This window comes from Mandrillus leucophaeus, unplaced genomic scaffold (assembly GCF_000951045.1).
Source record: "Mandrillus leucophaeus isolate KB7577 unplaced genomic scaffold, Mleu.le_1.0 Scaffold186, whole genome shotgun sequence".
In the NCBI taxonomy this organism is placed as follows: Eukaryota; Metazoa; Chordata; class Mammalia; order Primates; family Cercopithecidae; genus Mandrillus; species Mandrillus leucophaeus.
This window is the reverse complement of record NW_012101876.1, coordinates 2,378,254-2,395,400: the sequence shown is the minus strand read 5'-3', so window position 1 is coordinate 2,395,400 and position 17,147 is coordinate 2,378,254. Positions and strand designations below refer to the sequence as shown.

The 17,147-nt window shown below is 38.9% G+C and overlaps 1 protein-coding gene across 1 annotated transcript in view; it reads left to right on the top strand.

The window, feature by feature from the left end:
- Window positions 1-6: 6 nt before the first annotated feature.
- Window positions 7-17,147, top strand: part of PLCL2 (phospholipase C-like 2) — a 209,526-nt gene continuing 192,385 nt past the window's right edge. The window contains exon 1 of the mRNA XM_011977927.1: window positions 7-75. The gene's annotated coding sequence lies outside the window, so the exon portion shown is untranslated. The remainder of the gene's footprint in view (window positions 76-17,147) is intronic.

Here is a 17,147-nt window from a genome sequence, read left to right as displayed (position 1 = left end):
CCCAGCGCGGTTGTCTGTCCCGTCCCCCGGGAGAGCAAGCCGGGCGGCCTGCCCCGCCGGAGCAGCATCATCAAGGTAGGTGGGAGAAGGGCGCTCATCGCCCACCGTCAGCCGTCCTTGGGGTCTGTTTTCCCCCCTGGGGGAGTGGTGGTGGAAGGAGGAAGCCCACTGCTAACAGGAACCACTGGAGCATGGGTGCTTGGGGTGGTTGAGCGGGGATTGGATGCAAATGGTATGTGGAAAGAATGGAGAGGTGATCCCTAATGTGCAGGGGGAGCTGTGCTCAGACATCCTCAATTGAACTTGGGGCTGTCACCTCTTCCAGGATTGGTCTGGCATTAGGGCCTTGTACCTGCCTGGGTAGGGCATACTCTTAGGTGTAGCCTAGTCTGGTTAACAGACTCCCTGTAAGATTTCTATTGTATCTTAAACACAGATAGGGATTATGTGAAATGTGAGAACGTTTTCTTAAAAATCCCAGGCGGCGAACAGAGGGTGAACAGAGATTATTTAATAGGTTTCTTCTGATCTGTATATAGTTAGTTGCCTCTTACAAATGTTTACACTTGGAGGGTGCAAAATCTCCCAGTCTCCGGTCACTAAGTCACAGAGAAAAATAGACTAGATTTCTGAACATAAGTGCAAATTTCCGCTTTCTTAGGCTCGAAAGCTCTGAGAGATTACGGTTCCACATGATTTAATCTTTTTCCTTGCTGCAGTAGGCAGGCCTCCAGTTCTGTGGAAGTTCTTTTGGGCAGTTTGCTTGGTTTTGCTTGCACAGTGTTAGCGGAAGAAAGCCAGCGATTGTTTTGAGCATTTTAAACTCAAGAAGTGATATTAGGAACTCCCGAGTTTGTGTTGGTTTCATTCTAATGTTACATTTTGGTCCGCTGTGTAAAAATACTTCTTGTGACGTGAAGTGCAAAAAACCCAAAAAGTTGATGAGCTAAGAAGAGCAGAGCCTTAGGCAAGACCAGCTCATTCTCAAGTTTGGAGCAAATGAAAACATTGCTTTCTGAAAATCAAGGAGCTATCAGGACAGGGAGCAGCAAAGCAAATTGACAGGCTGCACCCACCCTTCCTGTGGCTGATAAGTGGTGGGAGAGAGGGCAGAACGTGCTACAGTGATATCTGAAATTTCATTGGACCTACAGAAATCGTCCAAGTACTGTGAAAATGTCTGATGGTGTTATCAACTTATGCAGTCATCTAGTGAAATATACCATCTTGCTACTCTATGTAAGAGGCAGTTGTGAAACTGCATTTCGCTTTGTCATCTGTTTGCACAGTTTATGTCTGGGCAAGGACACAATTTGAAGGGCTTGGAGATCAAGTGTATTAACTACCTGCAGCACACACTTAGAGATAAACTAAGGAAAGTAAAGTGTCTTTTTGCTGCATACATAGCTTTTAGTGACTTACGTTTTCTTTTACTCTGTGGCTTATGTTTCCATGGATGTTGCTTTCAACTGTGCATGTTAATCCTATTGACAGAGTTATGTGACATTTCTGTTTTTATTTGTCATAAAATATTTGTGGTGATTTTGCATTTTGGTGTTAATAAAATTTGAGGTGAAAATTCCAGAGAAGATAGATACCAGCCTACCTAATTTTAACCCGTTTCTTTTAATTGTTTTGAGAACTTTTTGCATTAAAAAAAAATCAAACTTTATTAGTGAGATTCATAGTGAGATTCATAGTGTAACTTACTGAATTACAAAAACGTTTGTTTTAATTTTACATTAATGGGCGATGAGCAAGAAGGATGATTTGTTAGTATTTCTGATATGTGGAATTGGGAACTTGTCAATGGATATCATTTCTTCATTGAAGGCTCTAGAAGCACATGGGGGAGATGATTAATTGTTCAAAAATCACTGATTTTAGAAATGATATTGATAACTTACGTTGAATTCTGAAACTTTCAAAAATATTTTGTCATTTTTCTTCTTTGTAAAGAAGGCGTTTGGCTTCTTGTTCACCAGTGTACCCCTAGATACAAAGTGCCAGGAACGTAGTAGCAGCTCAATAAATTGCTTATTGAATGAATGGAGAAAGTACATATTTTCTCTGAGTTCTGTTAATTTATAAAATAATTGTTTTTGGATTTACCAGTGTCATAGTTTGTTCATTGTATAGTACCTCCAAAGAAGGCTTGACATAACTCCTTTTTCTTACCTCTATTTTCACTTTGCATTTTCTTAAACTTTTGAAAATTATGGAAGTAGTGTTGAAAGTTGATCAAGACTGGGTTACAGGAAAGAGAGGATGTTATATTTAAATAGCTAACTACTTGGTATATTTCCCCTTGAATTAGTGCCTTGGAGCATCAAGATTTTTGGAATGTATTGTGGTATTTTCTGAAGATAACTTCCAGCATCAGGACAGTATCCTAATAGAAAACAAAGTCTTTAACATCAAATTTCATAAAGCAATGAATACTGCACAGATAGTTTTGTCATGTGAATGGCAGAAATTATGTTTCACTTTTGTTTTTTTTTAAAAAAGAGAAAAAGCTAAAGCCCACGTGAAAAAGCGATAGTGACATGTTTCCATGGTTTCCTTCTTTTTTTTTTAATATAAGGGATGAATGCAGTCAGGTGGTCTCTGAGTAGAGGCAGGAGCAGATTAGTAAGCAAGGTGGTAATTGGGGACTTGAGGGAATAGCAGGGAGTGAATGCTACCTGGGGAACTGAGGCCAGTATATATGGGGTCGTATTAGTTGAAATGTTGGGCTTCTGAACTGTGCTTTTCTCCTAGCTTCCATCTTCATTACAGTCTTGACATCCCTCTTTGATGGAGATCCTTAAATCAGAGGGAGAAATAATGGCCTAAATGTGATATTAGGTGGGCAAAGAAAAGGGACTGTTGCTAAAGTGCAGGGCATATGCAGAAATACACTGTAGGCTGACCCAAATCTTATTCCTCCTTTAAAATAATTGATTTGGTACTGCATCTGTTTTGTAAATGTGGTGTTGAGTAAGAAATTGTTGTAAAACCATATTTTCTGCCAAAATAGATGCACAGATCTATACTAAAAGAGCTCCTTGGTTATGTTAACAGTGTTGATTAAAATTCAGAGTGAGCAGCATTATAGAACCTTTTACAAATACCTTGAGATGATAACGAAATCATGGAAATCATCACCAGACTTTTCTACTTTTCCTTAGCTTATTGAAAATAATGGTAGACTTTTGAGATTATTTACAAAGGCCCATTACTGGATTTTAGAGAAGAAGCCATTATGTTTGTCATCTTAAGTAATCTAGTAAATGAAAACATCACTTTCATTTTCTCTTTCCATAATTGATTTCATCACTCTATTCAATATAATCTATGCTTTATTTTGAAACAGTTAATTTGGTTAATTGTTCAGATGGCATCCATTATTTGCAAATAGCTCAATCCTTGAATTCTAGAGCTTGGTCTAAAAATATGAAGTAGCATTTTAGGCCTTAGATTTCTGTTTAAGTTTAGAAAGAAATGAAGTTAAAATGTCTATTGCTGTGGATGATTTATTTTAGTCAGAACTAGTTAAATACTTTGGTTGATACTGTAAAAAATGAGGTATGATTTACATACAGTAAAATTCACACTGGTTTGTGTCCAGTTTTGTGAACTTTGACCACTACATTCAGTCATATAATCACCACCATCATGAAGATATAGGGCACTAACATCACCTCAGAAATCTCCCCCAGGTCTCTTTGTGGTCCTCATCCCCAGAAAATGGCAACCATTAATCTTTGGTTCTTTTTTAATCAGTAGGAAATTCAGCCATTGCATTATTTTGGTATTTAGAAGCAATAACAGTAGCCAACATTTGTTAAACACTCACTACATGCAAAACATGTGAAAAGTGCTTACCGTAATTCTCTGACTTGGTCCTGTGCTAACCACAGAGACAGGAGGAAATCAGAGTTCAGAGAGGTTAACCCCGTGCCCCAGGTGCTGGAGCTACTTGTTGTATCCTGCTTGGGTATGGCTGTACTCCATTGCTTCCTCACATTGCAGTGGCAGTTTGAATTTTCTGTGTAGTCAAGGCAGCATCAGTGACTTGGGACCTCGGATTTGATTGTCCTCTTTAAATGTAGGAGATATTGGAAGAAGGAAAAGAATCTCTGTTTCTGCTGGTGGAAGAAGTTGGCAGATAATATAGCCAGGCAGCTGTTTAGTCACCTGTTGTGGCTGCTTGACCAGGGCTTGCAGCTTCACAGGGACCAATGGTCTGACCTTGCCCAAGGTGGCAGCCCTTATTTTCCTTAATGTAATTATTGCCATTATCATGGTATCTTGTGTAGGAGAAACACTTTTACTATCTTTATACTAATATGTTTACCTATGTCTTGACACTGAGCTCTCCAACATGGACAACAAGCAGCCTTTTCACATCTCTTATACACATTTAAATGAAATAAAAGTTTTATATGTGTCCTGGCCCATGGTTTAAATAAACTAGGCTCCTTGCAGGCAGAAGTTGGGCTGTATTTACCAGTTCTTCACAGATAACAAACACTCAGTAACCACTTTTTAATTGGATCTTAAAAATAATATATGCATTTGACTTTACACATTTTTTTTTTTGAATGGGGGGGAAACAAAGATACCATATGCCCAGCAAACCTGTGGGCACATCGTGAATAATTAAACAGGCAGTAGCTGGATAACAAAGTGAATTTGTCTGGATAGATAGGGAGCCTGGATCATTTAGGTCAGAAACATCTAATGGCCAATCAGCAACTCCCCAATTTACTTTGTGCTAATACATTTTAGACCACACAAGATAACTGTTGAAAGACCAAAGCATAGTTGCTTGTTTTAGCCCGCTCAAAGAGCTTCTGTCACAATTCAGTTTAGGTTTTCAAAAGCACAGTATGTTAATTTTCATACCCTAAAATCTACTTGCTCCCTATGGCTTTCCTCCTTCTCCATTTTCCAGCCTCCCCCAAATGGTTGTATTTGATTTACATTGTTTTTCACCAAATCCAAATAGGCAACTAACAGGAAATTGTTTATTTTGTTAATTGCTGATTTCCGCCACTTAAGTTACTTTCTTAGAATGCTCTATCCCAGAATCTATTCACTTCCTTTTATAGTTCTTTGTGCACTGCAAGGAGCCTAAACTAGAACGTTACTTACTTTCTTTTTTAATACTTAAGTTACCCAGGCTTCAATATTCAACAAAATAGGGCAACATTATTTACAGCCTAAATGCAGATATAAATGAAGTATGAACATTTATAGTTTTTCCTCATACTTTATACTTATGTGTTCAAGAATAGATGCTTCCTTCCTTCTTAATACTAAGTTTTGGATGCCGGTTATTTACTTATCTATCAGACTTCTGGATTAGTTTAACTTCTTTTCTGTTCTGTATTCGTGAGATTCAAATATTTTTACCAGTGGTCCACAGGATCTGCGACTGTTATGTTTATAAACTGCCTGCCCAGCTTTTTTCTGCTGATAAGAATGGTAAATCAAGAGGGTTGTGCTTAGCATGAGTGTCATTTGTGACTCAAACTGAAGTCAGAGCCACTAGAGCCAGCCACTATTCTTTGTATCAGAATAATTCCATAGCTTTAGGGTGCCCAAAGTGTATAACTCATTGCATTGAGCTTCAGCAACAATTATGTGAATGCTCCAGACTTCTGTCAGGACACTTGTACCCACCCATTCCAGAATGGCAAACCAGGGCAGGTTTTTAGGCCCTCTTAACACTAGCACTTGGTCCCGTTACTGGGGTAATTAGGTAAAATGTGTTTTAGCTAGTAATCTCAGCTGGGCTGCATCCTGGGGTCGAGGGCTGCCACCAGGCCATGTGTTGCATATCTGGATTATTCAGGAGGCAGAATAGTGGTGGGAACAATAGAAAGTCTGTAGTTAGGGGCTTGGATTAGATCCTGGCTTCCCTGGTTCCTTTCTTTATGGCCTTGGGCAAGATACTGAAGTCTGTATGTCTGGTTACTCCATCTCTAAAACAAGTAGAATAAAACCTCCTCTCATGGTATTGTTGTGAAGATTAAAAAAGATGATGTGTGAGCAGTGTGTATCACTTAATAAGCATTAGTGTGTTTTTCTGATTTTTAGTTTCTGTTATTTAGAGTTACCCTGAGATGAGCAAACTCCTTTAGAGAGATGAGCAGACTAACATGGCCATGCTTGTTTTGGAAGTTTTGTCTTTTGAAATATGCAGAATGTGCCTAGGGAAATTTCTCAGACATGTTCCATAGATGCTCTCAAGAATTGTTTTGGTGCCCTTCTAAATCTGATACCTCAGTACAGCTGCGCATACATGTAAATAGCCCCAACTATGAAATCAGAGGGTATTGAACATACAGTTTCATTGTGCCAAGCACCAACTGTCTTGCTTTGCCCAGGACAATCCAGATTTACATCTTTTGCTGTGACAAGATTATTAATAGTGCCTCCTTTAACTCTCAAAGGCATCTCATCTTGGACGATAAATAATATGGTCATACTTGTAATCTTTTCACAAACTGCCTTACAGCCTATGCTGGAGCGCCATGAGGTTCCCCTGTGTGCCTAAACTTAGCCTTTATGGTGACGCCTCTCTTTCCTCAGGTTTCCTTCTCTGTTAGTCATCTTTAAGGTTTTCCTCAGTTAACCACTTCCCAGTTAGAATGAATTATTTCTCCGCCTTCCAGCCACCACTCTCCCTGTATCTCCATACAGTCCTTCTGCCTCTTAGGCAACTACATCTTATTCATCCTGAATTTATGAAAACACCTAGTTTAATGTCTTGTGAAAAGTATGTGTTTAAGTATATATTTGTTGAATAAATGTGTGAATGGATAAATAAGGGGACAAGAATGAGTCTTAGGAGTTGGACGAAGATGTTACTTAGACTTAACTCCAACTGGTTTTGATTAGATTATAAAAGTCAGTGGGATGTGTGCTTCAAAGAAGAAGTATATTCATGTACATAGTTTTGAAAACAAAGGAAATACCTTCATTTAAAGTTGAATCTAGGAATTTAGTTGATTCTGTAACTGTTCTGTAAGATGTTAATATAAATGATCTCTCCCTTTTGTGCCCTGAAACAAGAATAGGTCTTTGAAATTTTCTTTTGATTTATATTCTACTGTCAGAGTTTACAAAGGATGGCAAGAGAGCATTATTGTTTGCTGAGGGATTTAATCTCTTTTCTGGTATTTGGTTTCTTTAAGTGATACCTGTAGTTTTTGCTCAGTTTTTGTTTATTTTTGAGGAACTAAATTACTTAAACTTGATTGTCATTAATATTGGCTAGTCACATGGTATTCATTGGAAGTGCTATAAAATTAATAATTAGAAAGAAAATACATAAGGAATCTGGAGTACTGATAGAGTTGTACTCTATGACAAAACATCCCTCAGCATGTTTTGTCACGTAATGGTAGAAATTCTGCCCTTTGTTGCAGTGCAAGGATTGGGTGAAGACGAGATGCTAGGAGATGCTTTGTATGCATTATCTCATGCAAGTCTCACCAGAACCTGCAAGGAGACATTATCATTCTCCTTACAGACAAGGAAACCCATTCTATGAGGTTTGGGAATTTCCACGCAAGGTTAGAGGCAAAGCCAGCTGCAGACCAGGTTTGACTGTCCACGTTTTGAACTGCTCCATCACCCTCTCCCACTCCAACCTCTGGATTACTTTGATTTTTTCTTTCTTCTCCTACTTGCCCAAGCCATTTTGACTTCTTGATCTTAGCAATTTCTACTGGTACTAAAATAGACAACTAATTTTTAATGAGAAAAGTTTGGCTTTTTGTGGCCGAATCTTGCGATGAAACCAGTGTGTACCTAACCAACATGAAGCCATAGCCATAGTCCTGCCATCATGCCTCAAGTTTCTGTCGGATCCACAAACTAAGACCTTGTCCTTTTCCTCTCTACTCTCTGATGGATTAGAAATTCTTTAAGGAGGGTCAGTTTCCATTTTTGTTTCTTTTTTAACAAAAAGTTGATTTATAGTTCTATGCATTTTAGGGTCCTGGAAGGTAAAGCAGGTAACAATTAGTAGCAGTTTGTTTTTTAGGTGGGCTTCTTATGGTATCTATTCCAGTTATTGTTTTGGAATTGTCAACTAATTATAGAATTTTAGAATACAGTGATACAACATATTACTGTGTAGTCAATATTCAGTATATTTTTGGAGTGTGCTAAATGTACTGATTTGGATATTGCAGATATTAACATCCCAGAAACCAAGCAGCTGGGTTTTAAAGTGATTAATAATGGAGATTCATGAGATTTTCACAGCGGAAAGAGATCATGTAAAATTCTTTTGTAGTTAGAGATACACAAGGCCATACTGATTAGTACATTTAGCTCCTAGCTATGGTTGAATTCATTTATTTGCATATCAGCATAACAAAATTGGAAAAATTTGTTATGTAATACTGCAGTATGTGAGTATTAATAGAACAAGATGTGGTCTTCTAGATAAAAAAAAAATAGACAGCTATTTTTTGTGAATTTGTTTTTTGCTATAGATAGCTGCATGTGTACACATGCTATACCTGTGTATGCATATACCCTGAAGACTGTTTATAAATAGTAAAGATTAAGAGCAAACCAAATAATGTAGTGGTAGGTTGACACAAATCCTGTGTCTCTCTCAGAGACTGATGGACTGATGGGTAGCAGGCGTATGCTCTTTAAGTTGAAAATGCCCAGGAGTGGGTAGGCTGTTTCCTATGAGCATTGCTGATGAAGGCTCTGTTGCTTTTGACCAATTAGTGTGGTCACAGAGGGTTAAGTGACCTCATTTGCAGCATCAGAATTACAAGCCATATGACTCTCTCCATATGGTTTCTTGCTGCCTTTTATTTTTTATTCTAAACTCTGATATTCTGTAGGCATAGTAAATGTATTTTTTCAAGTTATTTATATGGTTTAATGTTTATTATTGAAAAAAATAAAGGATATTGCTTAGATTTTTATTTCTGTCAATCCATGCTAATATCTTATATTAAATGCCAATAAAATTATTCAGATGTTTTCATATTGAAGCCAATAGAATTCCTGTTGAAATACTGGTTTTGAGAATGTCTTCATCTGTGGAGTATTTGATGGTTTGTTGAAAGAGATCTGTATGCTCTTTCAAAGCTTTCCCTGGTTTATATATATTTCCAGAAATAATTTTCTATACATTAAAAATATTATTAGCAGTAGAATTATTGTATCATAGGACATGTGTATATTCAGCTTTAGTAGATACTATTAAGTGATTTTCCTAACTGGTCCAGCCAATTTACACACCTATCAGGTTATATGAATGCTAGGTGCTCTGAATGCACACATTTGGTATTATCAGTGTTTCTTTGTCTTTTTGCCTTTTGATTGTAACTATTGTGATGGTTATGTAATGGTACTTTACTGCGGCTTTTTGGCTGAATTTCTCTCATGGCTAATGATGTTGAGCACCTTTTTATATGTTTCTTGGCCATTTGGATATTCTTTTTTATGAAAATGCCTGTTCAAGTCTTTTGCCCGTTTAAAAAGTCAGATTGTTTTTATTTAAAAAAAAATGGTATGTAGGGCTTAATTTACATTTGCTGAGTATGTGTTTTGTGATATATGTATATTCAAGTTGTTTATATGGTTTAATGTTTATTATTGAAGAAAATAAAGCATATTGCTTAAATTTTTATTTCTATCCATGCTAATAACTTATATTAAATGCCTATATAAGTATTCAGATGATGTGTATGTTTTGTGATATATATATCACAAAAGACATTTTCAAGATGTATAGATACATTGAAAATGCCTTCTCCTATTATGTGACTTGCCTTTTCACTGTCTTAAAGGATATATTTTAATGAATAACAATTCTTAATTTTAGAGAAGTTCAGTTTATCGATATTTTTCTTTATAGATATTATTTTTGTGTCCTTTTCCAGAAATGTTTACTTAGCCTAATTCTATGAAGATAGTCATTTATTTAACCACTAGAGTCTTATTGTTCTATTTTTCATGTTTAGATCTGGATTTTATTTTGTGTGTGTGGTGTGAGGTAGGGTTAAAGATTTTCTTTCCATATAAATATCCAATTAATTCAGTACCATTTATTTGAAAATAGAATCTCTTTCCCACTGCACTGCATTGGTCCTTGGTCCTAGATAAAGTGGCCATTTATGTGTGGGTCTGTTTTTGGAGTCTATTTTGTTATATACACATAAAGTCCTTATGTACTTACCACACTGTCTTTCTGGCTAGGTATATACCTAACAGAAGTTACTCCATATGTATATTGAAAGACATTTCCAAGAGTCCTTAAAACAGCATTAATTCTAACAGTCCCAAATTGGAAGCAACAACTCAAATGCGTATCTTATAAAATAGCGTATCATACAGTGGTATTCCTTTTCCTATGAGGAAAAGGAATAAAGAACACAAACAGCAGATGACTACCCCATGCACTGATTGAGTCTCCCAAGCATAATGTTAAGGGAAAGAAACCAGCCACAAAAGAATATATATTTTTGATTATACTTATATAAAGTTCAAAAGCAGCTGAACTAATTTGGAGTGGTAAAAGTTATAATAGTGGTTAAACTTGGGAATAATAATTGATGGGGAAGCAAGGGACCTACTGGGTACCGGTAATGTTTGGTTTCTGCATCTGGTTGGTGATTCCAAATGTAGGTTCACTTTGTAAAAATTCATTAAGTTTTACACTTAGGATTTTTTTCTGGAAGTCTATCATATTGCAGCAAATTAAGTTTATTCAAACAATTAAATTGTGAGCATTAATCAAACTCAGATACCAATTGGTTACTTCCTCCTTCTGCACTATTTAGGGCCGTGCCTTTTACAGTTTTCTGCTGTCTGGATCAGCATGTGAAACGTTTCTGCTGCTGTGGACACTTGTACATGGTGAGACCTGCTAAAGCCCTGCGCTGGTTGATGGCCTGGAGAGGGGTTGGGTGGAGAGAGGGGCAACTTGCTGGAAGAACCTGAGGACTGGATCTTCCTTGGAATATACTGAAATCACCAAAGTAGCTGGGCCTGGGTGGAAAGTTGGCACAGTAGTGAAGAGTGTGTTGGTCACTGTAGTCGTCTTATACTGCAGGTGTGATTGCTTGGAGTTTTTATGATTTGTTCACTGTAGTTTTGAGCTTCAGGTGCATTCGAAAGTTTTAATATTTGAAAATGTGCTGCTCATAATAAAACTTTGAGAATCACTCATTTGTGGAGCATCTGCTCTTCACATAACAGTTTTCTAGATAGAGCTTTTTGGTCTCAAAAGCAGTTTTCAGACCAAAAACAGTTATTCAGATATATGGACAAAATGGAGAGTTGTTTGATCACCACTGAGTAATAGCATACCTAGGATCTCAGGTTGTCGGTCAACAGAGAGTTTTAGCTTTACTGAACACTTATGCTCTCCAATCTAAATATTCTTTTGGGTAGGAAAGGAGGAAGGGAAAATAATAAATCTTCAGATGGGTCATTTTAAGACACTGGAATTACCTGGATTCTAAAACATAGTAATGTGAAGACCCCACCTGGCTGCAATTGAATCAGAACCTCTGGGGGTTTCCTAAAGTGCCCTGGGAGATTTTCAAGTATAGCCAGGGTAACAACAGCTGTGAAACCTTTCTTATCCGTGGAGTTCTCGACTTCCCTGTGTAGCTCTCTTAGCTATGAGAGAACAAGCAGCTCCCGGAATCCTGCAGATGGTAGTTGGTGGCCATGTGGCTGGTGGGGTGTTGGGGGCAGGATTAAACCTTAACTTGCCTCAGTGGAGTTTTTCTTTAAGGGAGTCGAGCTGTCCTTTTTTGGAGGGGATATAAAATGTCAATGAAGGGGAACAATTCCTTAGTCAAATTTGGAGAAATAGATTTTATATGTGAAAATGACAGTCTGCCCTGTGTGTCATATAAATGTATTTTTGATCTAGATGAAGGTAAAAATTATGTCAACATTAAAAAAAAAAAAAAGCCCTGGGTTGGTTATTTGGAGCCTTAATCCCCCTGGATTAATCATCACTGTGCAGCTCCTAGTGCCTGTAGTTCCTGGCGAGTCCCTGGGCCCTTGTCCATCCCTCACAAGAGAAAATATATCGGTGTACCCATGGCATTCTGCAGCATGTAGGAGGAGCTTCCCCAGGAGAAATTGTCTTTGGAAAGCATAGGTTGACAGAGGCACGAGCACTATTTCTAGAGAGAGGTGATTGGATGTTTCACTTTGCTAAAAGAGTGTAGTAAAAACGCTGTTTACTCACAGAAGATTATAAATCGGCACTTGTGGCCAGACAGGTGTCTGTTTGTAAGGGTGATTTATGCGGGGAGGATGTGACCCAGTCTGGTGATGCTCCAATGCCCCTCCTGAGGGTGGGCTGACAGCCTGGGTTGGCACGTCATGACCTTTGTGTGAACGTGTACTTTCTGAATTCTAGAGCATTTTCCTCTTGCCATACCGACCTTTGCGGTAAGGAGGAATGAACACTGAACTCCTGAAGCATCTATAAAACACATTTTATCGGCTGCAAAGCAGTAACATGAAGATTTCAGTCATTACTTGTTTGTAACCTTAATTATACGGTGTGTACTCATTTTCTCCTCAACTGGACTGCACAAGTTATTAGAGGTTGTCATTCCCATTTATTTTTTTAGGTTGGTTTTTTTTCTCTTCCGCATTGACAAAGATGAGTCTTCTAGCCAAGAAGCTTGTGCCCCTCACTTGTCTTGAGTAGGCACCAAGGAAGAATAGTGCCCTGCGGGGAAGGCCAGGTCCTTGGAGACTCCTGTTTAGAGGCTGGAGAGGCACCAACAGTTTGGCAGCAGCAAAGTTTTCTGAAGCTGTCCCGCTCTTGATTGTGACCCAGTTGTTAACATGTATGCCTTTGACAGGCAGTTTTATTTATATATTCTAAATGGGAGGCATAGTAGAAATGAACTTTAACATTCTTTCGGGAGAGAAAATCTACAACCTTTTTTTTTTTTTTTTGGAACATTTAGTACTCAGTAATATTTACCAAGTGAAGAATCAGAGAGGTTTCCTTTCCTACAGCATAATTAGCCAGATCTTCTTACCCATCTTCATTGTTAGGAAAAAAAGTATGGTTGAAAAAGATTTTAAAATAGTTAAATAGCCCTTTTGTCCTAAAGAATAGCTGCCAGGTATGAATGCTACCCAGAGGGGTCTGGAAGCAAGAGAGTGAAACAGTGCAAGAGAAACAGGCACATAGCCACCTAGCGAGCATTCTGCTGGGCTCCTTACTGGGAAGTTGGTGAGACGTGTGGCCTCTGTGGCAGTGGCCCTGACCTGTCCTCATCATTATTAGTTGCCAGACAGTAAAGTAAGACAAGGTGGAGGATGGCTTAGAAGATATCACCAAAATAACAGGGCTTCATAAAGCTCCTGTCCCCAGATACAGTTTGGCAACTCTCAGGGCCATCATTCCTGGGAACAACAGGGGCCACAGGATCTATTATGTTCCAAAATGGCACTTAAAACCTTTCCACACCAGGTCGCACATGGAAAATGATATAATTGTCTAGATAACATGAGGAGATTGCTTGGGGCCAGAGGCCCCAACCAGCTGTGGCAGGGGTTGGAGGATGGAGGGGGAGGGGGTTGCGGAGACCCATACCTTGGCAGGCCACTTGGCAGTAATACTTGGCAGTAACCACTAGTGCTGTGCTGGGCGTGCTTGTCAGGAGGTTGTGCTTTAAAGGTGGTAGAGTGAAGAACGGAGGAAAAATGAAAGGTACATTAAGCTGCAGAGTGCTATGTATCTGTCACTGTCAAGGGGATGCCCTTTGCACCATGATTCCAGTGGCTAACTCACTTTAGTGGTGAGTTGAAGCTTGGCCTCAAGGCATGTCATGGAACTGTAGCCACTGTGGAAACAACACCAGCGAACAGGTTAGCCTGTATATGGATGGAGCATCTCAGCAGGGAGAGGAACAGTTGAGCATCTACCTTCACAAGAGGACTGCTTTCCTATATAGAGAAGACTGTTAGTCCAGCCTTGGGCTTTTCTGCTGTATCTAAACAGAGCAGACCATTGGGGTCATGTTTGAAAACAGCAACAACAGAGTATCAAGTAGGTACAGAGGCTGAATTCCCTGAATTTTTGTGCAGAAGTTCACACCAGAGACCTGGACACTAGTTGGAGAGCTGGCCTATGGAGACCAAGAGCTGCAAGTTGAGAGTCATGAGTTCTGATTCGGGTCTGCACCTCTGCTTGGTTAAAGTGTTAAATGTGTCAAGAAGACTGTGATTTCTCCTCTTTTTTCTGTAAAAAGTGTATGAAATCTTGTCTGCCTGATTTCTTGTATGTCTTTTTGGGACCAGGGCAAGTACTTTTTGCATGACTGACATGGTAAGTAAAACCTGTATGGATCTTGGGAAGAGCTCTTGGTCTGAATGAATCAGTTTTTGCTATTTTACTATTGATTTGATCTTTGTGTGAGAAAGATCTGTGCTGTTCCTGAAAATTCACTTATAAATCCATTAAAATATCCCCCCGTCAAAACACTCTAACAAGAAACTCGATCCTATTTTAGAGGGCACGTTTACTTTTTCCTATCTCTTATTTGAAATATTGTTTTCAATATTCCCTGCTTTGCTTTTTTAAATATCATGTTTTAGTTTTTTATTTTTATTTTGGTTCACTCTGGCTTTGGTTTAATTACCCTTTTAAATGGAAACATGTAACTGCAGGCCCAGTCCATCATTTGTATTAGTTTTCAGCACTCTGAACTTGGGTGGGTTGGTCATGATTGTTTTAGTTGCTACCAGAATAAGACTGTTGAGATCTTAATCTCAGAGTCTTGAAGGATTCTGTTACTGAGGTAGCAGCGACTGTGATACTAAAGAAAACAGCCTTCATTTTTTCTTCTAGACAGAGGTAAAAATTCAGAGAAGAATTCAAGGAGTTAGGGCATTATTTAAACAGTTATTTCTGTGTGTTTATTATTGTCACTAGACTTAAAAAGACAATAAAAATTTTAACTGATAAAATTACACATTATCTTTGTTGTCTTCATAGAGCATATCAAATTCAGATGAAAGAAGATATAAACTTTCCATCTAGCATGTATTTTGACTTTTAAGAAAATCAGTTAAACTCTCTATCTCACCGTGTTCTCTCTACAGTATATTGAAATAAAGCTATATGTTGATTTGCTCATTTCTTTAGGATTATTATCCTAATGTTTTAAAAGGTTTTTAAAGCTCCTGAAGCAAGATGTTATAAAAATGCAAAAAACTTCATAACCAAAAAAAGTCTGGGAAAGTTCATTTGTATGCTAATAACAGCTCATATTTGCATAGCTCTTTTATCCCTACAGGCCAATTTTAACATCAACTCAGTGGGCTCTCACAATGCTCCTGTTCAGTGGACATCATCAGTGGCCTCCATTTTACAGGTGAAAAAGTGGAGGCCCATATAAAATACATGTGGTCCCACTAGACTTTGGCAAGGTTGGGCTTTGGACTCAGATCTGCTGGTTACTCTCCAAGCCACTTGGGTACCTTCTCACATTTTATATGTGTAAATTGGGAAGGTAGCAATTCATTTCTCTGTCACTTCAAAAATAGAAACTCAGTATCATCAAAAGATAATCTTGGGGTGGCACTGTTTGAGGTGGTGAATTGTTTGCTAGTTGAGAAACCAAAGAGTTGTTTTTCTTCTATGAAAGGAGCTGAAGTTTAACGCCTTGATCATGTGTTGCTGGCCCACTGTTACTTAGAAAAATTAACTGCTCCACTGCTTATTTTGATAAGGCAGAGCATCTGTTTGTCCTTGAAGTTTCAAAAAATTATGTTTATGCACTAAGTTTATTTGGCAAGTCAGACCTGTTTGTTCCAGTAAAGCAACAGTATCTCCCCTGGCCATTCTGGAAGCCACCTGTTGCTTTCAAGAGTTACATGGAAGGGGCTGCTCCTGAGATACTGAAGACTCTTCAGAATGTCGGGGCCACATACTGGGGCCATGTGACCCAGTGGGGAGCTGGTGCTGATGAGGTCAAGGTCCCAGGCTGTCCTCCTCTGTGCAGGGAGCTTTGCAGAGAGCAAGACTCCACTCCATAGTCCAAGTCTGCATCCTCGACTTGGGCAGTGTCCACACAAATGGGCAACTGTTGGCAAGGGCATCTATGTATGTCCAACCTGTCACCACTCCCTTACCATCCTTAGCATATAGTCTTACCACTTGTGTCTCAGAGAAGCCCTTTAGCCTTTGTCTTGAGACCTGTACACTGGTCTTCCTCTGTTAATTAACAGGCAGGGAGCTGCCTCTCCTCCCAGTTGTCCCTGCACTGTGGATCGCATCCTCTCCCTCCTGTGTCTTTAACTTCTCTGTCTGTGCTGTGTTTCCCCCATCAGCCTGTAAGCATTCTCAGGTTCTAAAAAACAAGAAAGGTAGCAGTAGCTTCCCTCCACCCTCCTGAGCTCTCTGTTCAGCGATCTCCTAAACTCTCTTCTCCCTATTTTCAGCTGTATCTGAAGAGTATCTGTGATCTCCTTCTTCGTTTGCTTTCCTTCCATTCACCCCTCCACTCTGCCCTGCTTGTGAAGGTCATCAGGGCTGTCTGTGCCACACAGTGAATAGGCCTCCTTCTCTCATTCCTTGTCTTATTCTGGACAGCTCTTCCATAGCCATAGCTGCAGTTACCCATGGATTCACTGGTGACTCTCACATTGATGTTTCCAGCTCAGATATGCCCTCTGAGCCCAGACACTGCTGTCTGCTCAGCATCCCCTCTAGCATGCCCCCAGCCATCTCACTACAATATATTCACATCCAGCCTTCCCTGTCTTATCCTGCCCCCTCCTCCTATCTGGTCCTTTTCTGAAGTTATTTAGTTTGGCAAATGACACCACCATCCATTCTGCTTTCTTTGCGGCCATTGAATCGGACTGGATGAAAGAGAGAGTATTTTTTTAAGGAGTTGGCAAGGTTAAGAAATTATAGCAAGCTCTTCTTTCATAGGAGAAGTGCATTTACGTTTTTGAAGAGAAATGATCAGTTCTGATAGAGGCTGCTATTAAAATTAAACAATCGCATGATTTCCATGCATTTACCTTTTTCTAGGAGAAATTGATCAGTTCTGATACATGCTGCTATTAAAATTAAACAAGTGCACAATTTCTATAGCAAGAACATGGGCTGAACTGAATTA